The sequence below is a fragment of the Sinocyclocheilus rhinocerous genome, unplaced genomic scaffold (assembly GCF_001515625.1).
Source record: "Sinocyclocheilus rhinocerous isolate Xijiao unplaced genomic scaffold, SAMN03320098_v1.1 scaffold1127, whole genome shotgun sequence".
Classification (NCBI taxonomy): domain Eukaryota; kingdom Metazoa; phylum Chordata; class Actinopteri; order Cypriniformes; family Cyprinidae; genus Sinocyclocheilus; species Sinocyclocheilus rhinocerous.
Window position 1 is genome coordinate 432,117 of NW_015632463.1, and position 11,980 is coordinate 444,096.

An 11,980-nucleotide genomic window follows, 5' to 3' on the forward strand; every position below is an offset into this window, starting at 1 on the left:
GAACCATTAAAGAATATTTACTTTTAACAGTGTAGAACATGCATGCATTCAGTAGTCAACCAAATATTTTGATATTGTGACACATTTGTCCATTTATGGAAGTCAATTCTTCTGTACAGGTTTAGTCTGAGGCCTCAGTGGTACGATGTTGTATTTTATGTTGAGTCAATAACATGCTGTTCATGAAGTGAAAGAGACAGTGAAGGAGAGAGAAAACCATGCCAAGGAGAGCAGACATGTGAAGCGTCATGAGTTATTGTGCCTTTTGTAGCTCTATGTGAGTTTTTTTTTTGAGTGTGTGAGTAACAGATTGAGAAGTATTTTATTGGGATGGCAGTTGTCAGGGTGCACAAGTGTAGCACATTCCTGCCTGGGTTGTCAAGGACTAGCTTACATGTCACGCTTGTCTATTTAAATGACTGTCGCACATATTAAATAACCATACGACTGCAGCATCCAATGAACGTTCTGACAGGGAGGTCTGACATGAATCCTAAACACTACATGCCAAATGAGGTGAATTTGATGGTGCTAAATTGTTACGATACTGTCCGACACCAATTAGATACTGTCATATATCTGTCAAACTCCAGCAGGAAATCTCACTGAAGACTAATTGCAGAAATATTTAACCAGTGTTCCTCAGCCTGTGAGGGAATATCTCTCTCCCTCTCATTGCCTTTTATTTTGCCAGGTTTTATCTTCTGCTATCTCTTAGAAGCATTAACTCTGTGATGTTCCTTGAATGATCCATATCAAACACAATCCATCTTTCGATCAAGGACAACAGCCATAGGACAGATAGTCCCTCTTGTATACCTTCCCCCACCTCATGCCATTATCTTTTCCATCCCTGTCAGTTTTACATCTGCTCTTATGTGTCGCTCTCGTCTTCATCTCTGTTATCCTGTTTCATCCTATGTCACATTGTCCCTAGTCTCTCAAAGCCAGACTTTTGACTCCAGGCAAAAAGTTTGGTTGTCTTGCAGCTTATTCTACCCAAGAACCGCCCACTTTCTACCTGCATTTTCCATTCTCTCTGACACCTGACACTGTTTTTGCTTCTTTGTTGAGTGTTTAATCTATTACTCTGAGCATGAATTTCTCTGATTTCATCCCACAGCACAGTTCAACTTGATTCCTGTGGGTCTACGGATAGTGGCAATTCAGGGAGCGAAGACTGGCTTCTACCTGGGCATGAACAGCGAGGGATACCTCTACACCTCCGTAAGTGACTGAATTCTCTTTTAAGGATTGATGATTATCATAATTAGGATCATTATAACGGTGCCCTTCGTGTGTCTCTACAATAATGAATCACAGATAATTGACGATGTGCAGCTTTTTGAGGGGTAAATAATTATGCAGAGCGTTTAATTACTCTCCTTATAATAAAGAGTTTGGTCAACCAGACTGGTGTGAAAGAGGATGGCATAATTAGGATGATGCAAACTATCATTGGTTCTGAAAACTGCAGGCTTTGTTTATGGCACAAAATTACCCATTTTGGACCTAGCGGTGAAGTTCTTGGACGCTCTCCGTGGTTCTGAATTGGCAGGTCGCTCTCCATGGTGCTGAACTTCTCTGGCTATATTGTAAGTGTCCAATTCTGTTTCCAGAGGGTCACCTTCCTGCAGAGCTTACCTTAATTTGTTTAATTAACACATGTTTGAGCTAAACTTTGCAGGAAGGCGGCAGAATTGGACACCCCAGCCATCAAATTCTTCAGGTTCTCTCCACTGGTATTACATTTTGTGATCTTGTTGTCTTTTTCCAGATTTAAGAGCTCTAATGTCACAACATCAAATAAAATGGTTCAGTATGCAGTTATATATACACTACTGTTAAAAAGTTTAAAGAGATTTTAATGTTTTTGAAAGAAGCTCACCAAGGCTGCATTTATTTGATTAAAATACAGTAAAAACTGTAATATTGTGAAATAATACAATTTAAAATGACCGTTTTCTATTATAATATATCTTAAAATGTAATTTATTCGTGATGGCAAAGCTGAATTTTCAGCAACCATTATTTCAGTATTTAGTCTCACATGTGATATGACCCTACAGAAATCATTCTAATATGTGATTTGGTGCATCCTAACTGAATAAAATTATTAATTTCTAGAAATATTTATTTATTTATAATATATAACATTAAAAAGAGTATAAAATCACTTGTTTTTCCTAAAGAAACATTGTCCATCAGCGACACCAGCAGGTAAATTTACAGCAGGAGTCCCCTGAGCACATTGAGTTTTAACAGACCCCAAAGCGTGCGGTGAGTTTAGTGGGGGTAATTGAGAATGAATGGGGGAAAGTCATGTCAGAGGAGTTGTGTTTGTGCGTGTTCGCGAATCAGTCTTAATGAACAATATAATGACATTAATAGGAAGACAAAAAAGTAAACAAACAGCTAACACTTAGATATTGTCACGTGTATGTTCCTGTTGAGTTCCTGTTTTCCTTATTTGGCCCTTCCAGTTCCTTTTCACATTATTAGTATCACCTGTTCCTTGTTATTAGTTATCCACATCACCTGTCTGCCCCTCGTTATCTACCCTATTTAGTTCTAGCCCGTTCTGTTCTCCCTTGACTGGAATTGTATGTTGATGTCTTCTCCTTGTGCTACATGTGATTCCCTGTGACAAGAATAAATCCCTTTGTTTTGTATTCCTGGTCTCCTCGTTCCTCACTCCATGCTCTTCACACTACCACCAGCCGGGACAGAATTCCAGACCCAAAAACAAAAAGTAAGCAGCGCCCCTTCTCCTCGTTTTTCCTTTTTCCCGTTTTTTTAAAAGTTTTTTTTGTTTCCTGGTTTTTCCTTCCCGCGCCGTTCCTCAGGCAAGCCCGGCAGACGTTAATGTGGCAAGCCCCCCGGACAATAATATGGCAAGCCCATTGAACATTAATATGACAAGCCCGCCATACGTTCATGAGGCCCCAGTGTCGGTTCCAGCCCCAGTGCCCGCTCCTCGTAAGCGCCTTCCAGAGCGCCCCCCTAGTTCTAGCCCGTTCTGTTCTCCCTTGTCTGGAATTGTATGTTGATGTCTTCTCCTCGTGCTACGTGTGATTCCCTGTGACAAGAATAAATCCCTTTGTTTTGTGCTCCTGGTCTCCTCGTTCCTCGCTCCGTGCGTCACACTACCACCAGCCGTGACAGATATAATCACTTTTTTACATCAAAATAAGACTTAAAATGGCATGAAAACATGATCTGTGGGATATATATAGATATATATTGGTGTCATATATATATATATGACACCAAACATTTGAATGGTAGTGTATTTAGCAACAAAACATTCCAAAAAGATTAACCTTATTAGAAAAGCAAAAAAGTTAAAGTTATAGATTCTTAAAGGATTTTAGAAATCTCTTGTGGTTCATTTCAAATCCTGTGTTAAACTTACTAGAGGCCCTATAACCATATGGGATATTTACCGTTCCCAAAGGTCATGGTCAAACTTTCCCATAAAAATAAAAAGAATAACAAAGGATTAGCCCATGCAGTGTGACCAATTACCCAAATTGTGCTTGATGTGGAGTAGAGAGGAAAGCAGCAGCATTAGCAGGCAAGGTGGAGCAGATATTTAGACAGTGTCACGGCTAGAGCAGGATAAAGAGAACAGAGAGCGTGATGAGACAGCACGCAGAGAGAGATATTGAGTGTGTGTTTGTTAGGCTGTGTATATGTGTATGTGTGAGCGTGCATCCCAGAGCTGCCGATTAGAATGGGGGATGAGAGAGCTTTTGTCTCCTGCCTCTCTGTGAACTGAGAAATGAGAGGATTTTCTTCTCAAAAGTGGATTTGGTTAAACGGCAACTGTCTTTATTTCAGAGCCTGCATCGCTTACAGACACGTTGCAAGCTTTGGGACATCCTGTCCTGTGTCTGTTATCCTAAAACTGTCCCTCCTCCCCTTGTCTTTTTATGTCTTGGGTCTGGTCTGTCCGTCCTTTCCTGTACCTGTCATTTTCACCATTTCCTTTCATTCGGACTTGTCCTTAACCGCTCTGTCCTTTCCTTGCTACCGTAACCATCTGAATTTGTCCTTTCTGTGCCCTATTTCAGTCTTTAGCACTCAAGCAAACATTATTTTTGCTTGCAGTCGTATCAAAGAACACTACATTGAATTCTGGGTAAATTGTGTGCAAAGGGATGGTTTATTTTAAACAATGTCAGATGGGGTTACGTAAGCAGAATAATTTGGGAATGATATCTATGTTTACAATGCTGCTTAACTGGCATCTGGATACAGGAAATCATGGAAATTATTTTAGGGTTTTGTTATATAACCAGTCTGTGCATAAGATTGTTTAAGCATAGGGTTTATAAGCGAGTGCAAGTGTGTGTTTGATACCCATCGGCTTAGAGAAAGTATGTGTAACTGAACAGATAAATATGTGAGACTCGGAGGACACAGCCAATGGGGAAACACCTCACTCCCGGGGGCATTTTTTTTCTCTGCATGCTCCCGGTTCCCTCCCCTCTTTCCTCACTGCAGTTAAAGAGAAGGTCATTCATAAAATTCAACTATATTGTCAAGCTCTGTCGGTATCTCACTGTAATAAGCCCACGTAAATTAGGCGAACTGCCTCAGGGATTGTGCTTTTCTGCCACATAATGGATTTCGTACATCCCCTTGGGCAGACATTCCTCATGTCCTCATGAAGCATTTGGTGCAAAGCCTGTAATGACCATTAAGGTTTAAAATGCACCGTCGGATATAGAACGGGCAATTCAGATGCATGATTTAAAAGGTTAAAATCCACAAAATTTGCAATTATGACAATATGCCTTTTGAATATGGCACATCTAAACGTTAGAGTTAGACTTTTTACTGCTATCTTAAAGGGGTCATATGATGCGATTTCAATTTTTCCTTTCTCTTTGGAGTGTTACAAGGCCACTGCCATGTTGTGGAGTCGCTGTGTGCTTTGTTGTGAAAGCGAAACTACTTTGTTTGGTCTTCCAAAAGAGGACACGACTAGAAATCAGTGGTTAAGTTGTATTTACAACATTGTTCCAGAACAGTTCAACCCAAATATTCAGATGTTTGCAGAGCATTTTATGGAGGACTGTTTCTTGATCCTGGGAAGGCTGTGCACAAAGGCTGTTTCTATAAAGTGGGGCAGTTCCAACTTTACAAGGACAGTCTGGTGCTTCTGACTGACAGTCTGTAAGTACATTTACATATTTAAAGAATTTGCCACTGATGATTCAAATGCGAGTTTTGAGCAGTGTAGAGTAGCGCTTGTTGTTTGTCGTTTCTCTGATCACAAATGCAGACATGGCTTTATGTTTATGCAGCACGATACGCAAGGCAACGCCTAAAAAGACAGTATAAGTCATTATAATCAGTAATTATGTGTCCACTGGATGCTACAAATGCCTCATTTGTAATGTGTTTTGTTGGTTTTGTCTTGTCGCGCTGGGACTCTGCATCACAGTATGTTAAGTGGCATAATATTTCCGTCACGCACTTGAGGAATTCGGCCAATCACAACGCACTGGATAGCTGGCCAATCAGAACACACCTTGCTTTTCAGAACGATGAGCTTTGTAAAAATCGACGCGTTTCAGAAAGGCGGGGCATAGAGGAGAAACAATAATGTACATTATGTGGAAAATAATGTGTTTTTTTAACCTTAAACCGCATAAACACATTGCATTACACCAAATACACAAAATAATGTTCTTTTTAGCAACATCATATGACCCCTTTAAAGTACTCTCCTTTTTTATATTTAATGCTGGATGTCCTCTGCAAGCAACAGATGTTTTATGGTAATGCTATCCTTATTTGTTATTTATTAATACTCTTAACAGCCAAAACAACATTTGGAAACCCTGATCATCAAGATCTGATGAATGTTGTCTATGATGGTTATTTACATACACTAATGTCTGGAAAAGGAAAAGAACAATTGAAAATGTCTGGAAAAGTCATTTGATGAAATCTTAAAAGTCATGGAAAATGTGCTCCAAAATATTTCAGCAGCTAAATATTCTCTTGTGTTCAGCAAAACTTGTTTGGCAACCAAATCGTTCTTTGATTATTTTCTGTTAATTGGTTAAATGGTTCACAAAATGGCCTGAATGATTTATCACAATGATTTTTGGAAATCCCACACTCTTAAAAATAAAGGTTCCATAAAATAACCATTTTGGGTTCCCCAAAGAACCTTTAAGTGAAAAAACATTTTTTTTTCTTTCTTGTGATAAACATTTTAATGATCTAAAGAATATTTTTCCACTATGAGCCTGTGCAATCAACAGTTTCATGTAACCATGGATGGATGCCAATAAAGAACCTTTATTTTTTTAAAAGTTGTGGAAATTCATTGGTCAAAAACAGGGAATCATGGAATTCTGTCATAAATATCTGGAGATATTTAATGTTTGAACTTCTCTTTTCTGGACTTATATGGATGGTAACTGTCAAGGTCCCCAATACACACACATATATATATATATATATATATATATATATGTGTGTGTATGTGTGTGTGTACACTGTATATATAGTCTTTTTTTTTTTTACAGTATAAAACACTGCACATTTTCATTGCATTAAAAAGAGCAGCTCAGAAACATCCTTTGTTTAGAACAACATGAGGATGAGTGAACAGTTCTGGCTGAAATATTCCATTGAGTTCCAACCATACAGAGATCAGCACTGAGCTGAAAGCTTTCCTGGAGCCTTCATTGTTCTGCATGTTTAATTATCCAGGCACTAGCTGTGTGTATGTGTGTGCGCATTGGCACAGTAGCCCTGGAGAGCGATGGGGAACAGACTGCTGAGGGAACCTCCACGCTATTGGTCTACGGTAGAGGGTGTTGTGTGGGTATCGAGATCTATGAGATACCTGTTGTGGAGTTAAGAAAATGGTTTCCAGATAAAAATAGAGCCCGGTCTCGTCCTGACCCATTTTATAGACAGTATGCTCTGGAAAACCCCCCCTGGGCTGAGTGAGAGAAAGATATGGGAAGTGGGAGGCGCTGACACAGTTGTAAGGTTCTTGACAGAAATAATTGTGGGCCTGTTGCCATGATCAGCCTTTATTCAGGCGATACAGGCTTCGATTTAAACTCGCTCCAAACAAAGTTTCCACCAAATAACTTGTGGTATAATGGCATTGTCTGAGCACAATAGGTGCATGTGTGGGTGTGTGTGATTGTGTGACCTCAGACAAGACGTGTATAATGTGTGTTGTGGTGCCTTTATCTCAGGTTTGATAAATGGTTTCCATAGACTCCCTTCTCCACAGATGGTATTGAGATTCAAAATGCTCCCGTCACTGAGATGCAATCACACCCATCACACTGCAGACTCAAAGAGACACCTGTAATTTCTAAAGGTAAATGAAAAGCCATAGACTTACTGATATGAATCCAAACTTGAACATGCAATTGCTTCCAAACACACCTCATTCCCAGCATTCCCTCACAAGCTGACGGGGAGAGAGAGTGTGAGAGAAACAGAAGTGTAAGTGATTCAGTAATCTTCTCTTTTCCCCTTGCAGGTAATGAACTGCAGATTGTAGTTGTTCATCCCCATAAACCCTCTGCGGCATTTTAATCTGCCTCCATTTCCCATAAGCCCCCATATGAACCCTAGTACCCTTCAACTGAGTCTTATTATTCCATGGCCTCTCTGTCTTTGCCCAAGCTGATCTTATTAGTATTCCTAGGGATTTTTAAGCATGTTGATAGATACTAATATGTAAAATATCATGTATATTAAATTTAGTGAACTTCAACAAGGAGAGGAGCTCACACACATAATGGTAGAAGATTTCTTATAACAATACTTTATTTACCTAATTTGACACACTCACACTCACTCACACGCACGCACGCACGCACGCAACACACACACACACACATATATATATATATATATATATATATATACAGTATATACTGTATATACTGTATATACATTGCATACATTGCCATTTATATACACACTGCCATTCAAAAGTTTGGGGTTGATAAGATTTTTTTTTTTAATGTTTTTAAAAAGAAGCCTCTTATGGCTTGCATTTATTTGATCAAATACAGTTAAACAGTAATATTTTGAAATACTAGTACAATTTTAAATAAGTGTTTTCTATTTTAATATACCTTAATATGTAATTTATTCCTGTGATGGCAAAGCTGAATTTTCAGCATCATTATTCCAGTCTGCAGTGTCACATGATCCTTCAGAAATCATTCTGATATGCTGATTTGGTGCTCAAGAAACATTTCTTATTATTATCAATTATTATCAAACATTTTGAAACATTAGTGTCTTTACTGTCATTCTTTTTAATGCAATGTCAAGTTAATGCAACCTTAAAGTGAAATTGGCATTATTCTAATAATGATAATTATTTCGAACTGTAGTACACTATTGCATGTCCTGTATTAAAGTGGACATTTTTGTGTAAAAAAAAAAAGTTTTTATTGTACTCCTTGGCAGTCTGATCAAATAATGACTCAATAACCAACCATATATTCATCACACTGGAAATGGAAGGGTCAAGTTGAGTGCACTGCACAGTGGGATACAGTATCTCATGCTGTGTTCTCTGGTTTTATACTGCACGTTTTGGAAAATGTAGTTCATTCTGGCAATCTAAGCATACAGAAAATGTAAGAATAGTATGCTATTCTACGTGTTTCACTCGTTACAGATTCATGTGTGTCATTGGTGTCACAACAGTTCTGATCAATCTTTACACACACTACAGAATGACAATAAGAAGTCAAATTAGGTAAATGGGTTAACAAATCAATATGATGGTGTTAAATACATTTAATGAATCTCATTTATTATAAGTACAATTTAAACAACCAATTCGATTAATCTTTGACCCTCAAAAGATTTGTAAACATTTGTACATCTCTAAAGTTGACAGTTGCCATTTTAGATGCTGTCAGCACCTTGATATTGTAAATGTACATGTGCTAGACTCACGCTTTACATGCAAATAAAAATGAGATCCCATTACTTTGCCACATGCTTATTAGTAATACTTCCTGGTTGTCAGCCCTGTTCCAGGTCGTTCATTAAAACAGGAGATGCCATCTAACATTCCATAACATGAATCTTATTGACAGGGACCCTCCATTCATCACTCAAAACAAAGATAAATGCCATCAGCGATCTGGAATAGCCCCGCCCACCCTTGCCAGCTGCACAACCATCAATAAACATCACCATAGGCAGAGCGTAAAATGGATTATGACCTCGCCTGCATTCGTTTCATCCATCCATTGATGTTTCCTAATGCAGCCCTGCATGCTTTATAGACTTATGTAATGTTGTATGCCACTGAACATCTGCTGAACACACAAACTTACAACAGCAAATGCGTCTTCCCACACACATAAGTAGCAAGACACATTACACATATGTACATATATGAACTCAAGTGAAAGAATTAACTGAGGCATAAACATATTGGGCAGCAAACATACACACACACACACACAAACACAAGCTTTTGCTCATGAAACGTAAGCCCCATTAAGAAGCTTTATGTTTATGATCATGGGCGAGACTGGCCCCAAATGACATATACAGACAGATTATGGCACTATTGGGGCCACTTTCGGTCAGACAGCATCAGATCTGCTGTGGAAACCAAAGAGTGAGGGTTTAACCTGGTTAGCATTGTCCAGTTAGCCCCTACTGGTGGATACCGTTACTACATCCTTCTCTATAGAGTGTTGCAGGGATGTATTTTTGTAAGCCAAAACATGGAAACAAGTATTTTAGCACTTCTTGGTCTATTGTCTCGTTTTTTTTTTTTTTAGGCCAGAACCCAAAAACAAACTATCACTGTAGTACTTCTGGTCTTTTTTTTTTAAAGCTATTACTTGTCTTGAAAAAGATGACTAGATGGGACTACGGAGGTTGTTGGTGACATTAAACATCATCCTGTCTAACAGGAAAAATTATTTACTCACTAGTGCTTTCACAGCCTCACTGTGTTTATAATCAACCATTCGAACTCAAACTTTCAAGGAAAATAAATACTTTTTAAATTAGGGCAGAAAGAGTTGTCAGAGGTTTAGTGATGGTGACGTTAAAGCCATGGTGTAGTAGTTTACTTATAGCCTAGGCTTTTACTTCTGGTGAATGTATTTAAGCTTCAAAATTAATAAATGTTGTGTTCATTTATGAAGATTAACATGATGAACAAAATGTGTAAGAATCATAAACTTTTGTGGGTTACAGTTAGCATCACCATGGTTCCTGCAACAAAACCTAATATAGGACAATAATTCAATACTTCTCCAATATTTTTCTCAACAAAAACTTTTGTTTTGTTAAGGGAACTAGGGGGATGCTCACTTCTGAGTTGGCCTACAAAAATGCATAATCACTGCAGCACTCTATTGACGGCCATTCAAAAGTAAATAAGACTCTACAAGCAAATATTTTGCAAATATAACATTTTTTTCCCAGGATGCATTTAATTCCTTAATTAGCTGCTGGCTGTCCTGTTCCTTCATTTTATTTTTTCTGTTCTCTGCCAGTGCCATAGGCCTTCTCCATTCGCAGGAAGTACGGCACTCATTTATAGCTCGAGTCATACTTTTGGTATCCCAGTGTTCCTTTGTGGCAGAGATGTTTTGTTTTGTGTGTTTCCCATGATCTTGAGATGAAGGGCATATTTCTCGGTCTACATCCTGTCTCAGAACAACGCCTATAGCTGTAGTCATGGATTTGGGACTAATACAGTTTCACTGAATAATGCATGTGTCTTTGAAATAGCATAATTGATATCAATTATTCAACCGTGTCTTCAGCATTGTGTTACATTTCCAGAACTTCCTGCTGAGAATGAAATGGACATTGAAGGTCACGGTGATCTCAAAATTTCAAGAAAATTTCAAAACAGCTGTGTTGCAAGACTGAAGCCTCTATAACAAGATTTTGTTATATGCTCTCTTACAGACATTTAAGAGAGTCTAAAAAGTGTTGTATCAGATGCTTTTATTGTCGTTGACAGTTTAACGTGACTATTAAATTTTTCATCTGTTTAAGTTATTGTGATGGGTGACAGGCCTTGTGGAACATTGCAGACTGCTCTTTGTAGCACTTGAGCGGGCGCTGTAAACTGCCCCCACATTAAGTGTTTTTGCATTTGCCATGTGGCAGTTACAAGGCCATTAACTCCACTTCGACGAGAGACAGAAGCAACACACACAGCAGTTGGATCCCACTCCTTCCGTCTGTCAATTTCATGCTCTCTGAACCAAAGGCTGTCAGAAGAAGCTTGCAGAACATCTTGGATGGGGACGTCATAGCTCAGATCCTGTGGTGGCTGCTGAGTGTGTGGATGTATGTTTTGTTGAGTCTGCACATTTGCTAGTATGTGTAGTTCACACTTGGATAAAATTGAGGGGAAAAAAATCATGATTTAAAGATAAAAAAAAAAAAATCAACATTATACAGTACATCTCCAAGTCTCTGTGTAGTGCTGCAGCCAGTTGTAGATAAATATATATTGTTTACATTTCAAATAACATATAGTACAGTACTTTTGAACAGCAAATTGTTTGATCTATAAGAATTTTTTTTCTAAATAAGAAAAAGAAATAACATCAAGAATATTTTGCACATCACTCTATATGATAAGTTAGTCACACTATAGTATAGACTAAGGCTGCATTTAATGTAGATTGATAAAAAAAACAAAAAAAAACTATATTTTCATACATAGTATTTATAGTTACAGTACTAACTTATAATTTAGGTATCCATACATTTTTAATTATATTTTTTAAAGGGGTCATATGATGTTGCTAAAAAGAACATTATTTTGTGTATTTGGTGTAATGAAATGCGTTTATACAGTTTAAGGTAAAAAAAAACCACATTATTTTCCACATACTGTACATTATTGTTTCTCCTCTATGCCCCGCCTTTCTGAAACGCGTCGATTTTTACAAAACTCATCGGTCTGAAAAGC

The 11,980-nt window shown here is 38.1% G+C and overlaps 1 pseudogene; it reads left to right on the forward strand.

Annotated features, from left to right (window-relative positions):
• Positions 1 to 11,980, forward strand: part of LOC107742359 (fibroblast growth factor 13-like) — a 43,606-nt pseudogene that overhangs the window by 25,938 nt on the left and 5,688 nt on the right.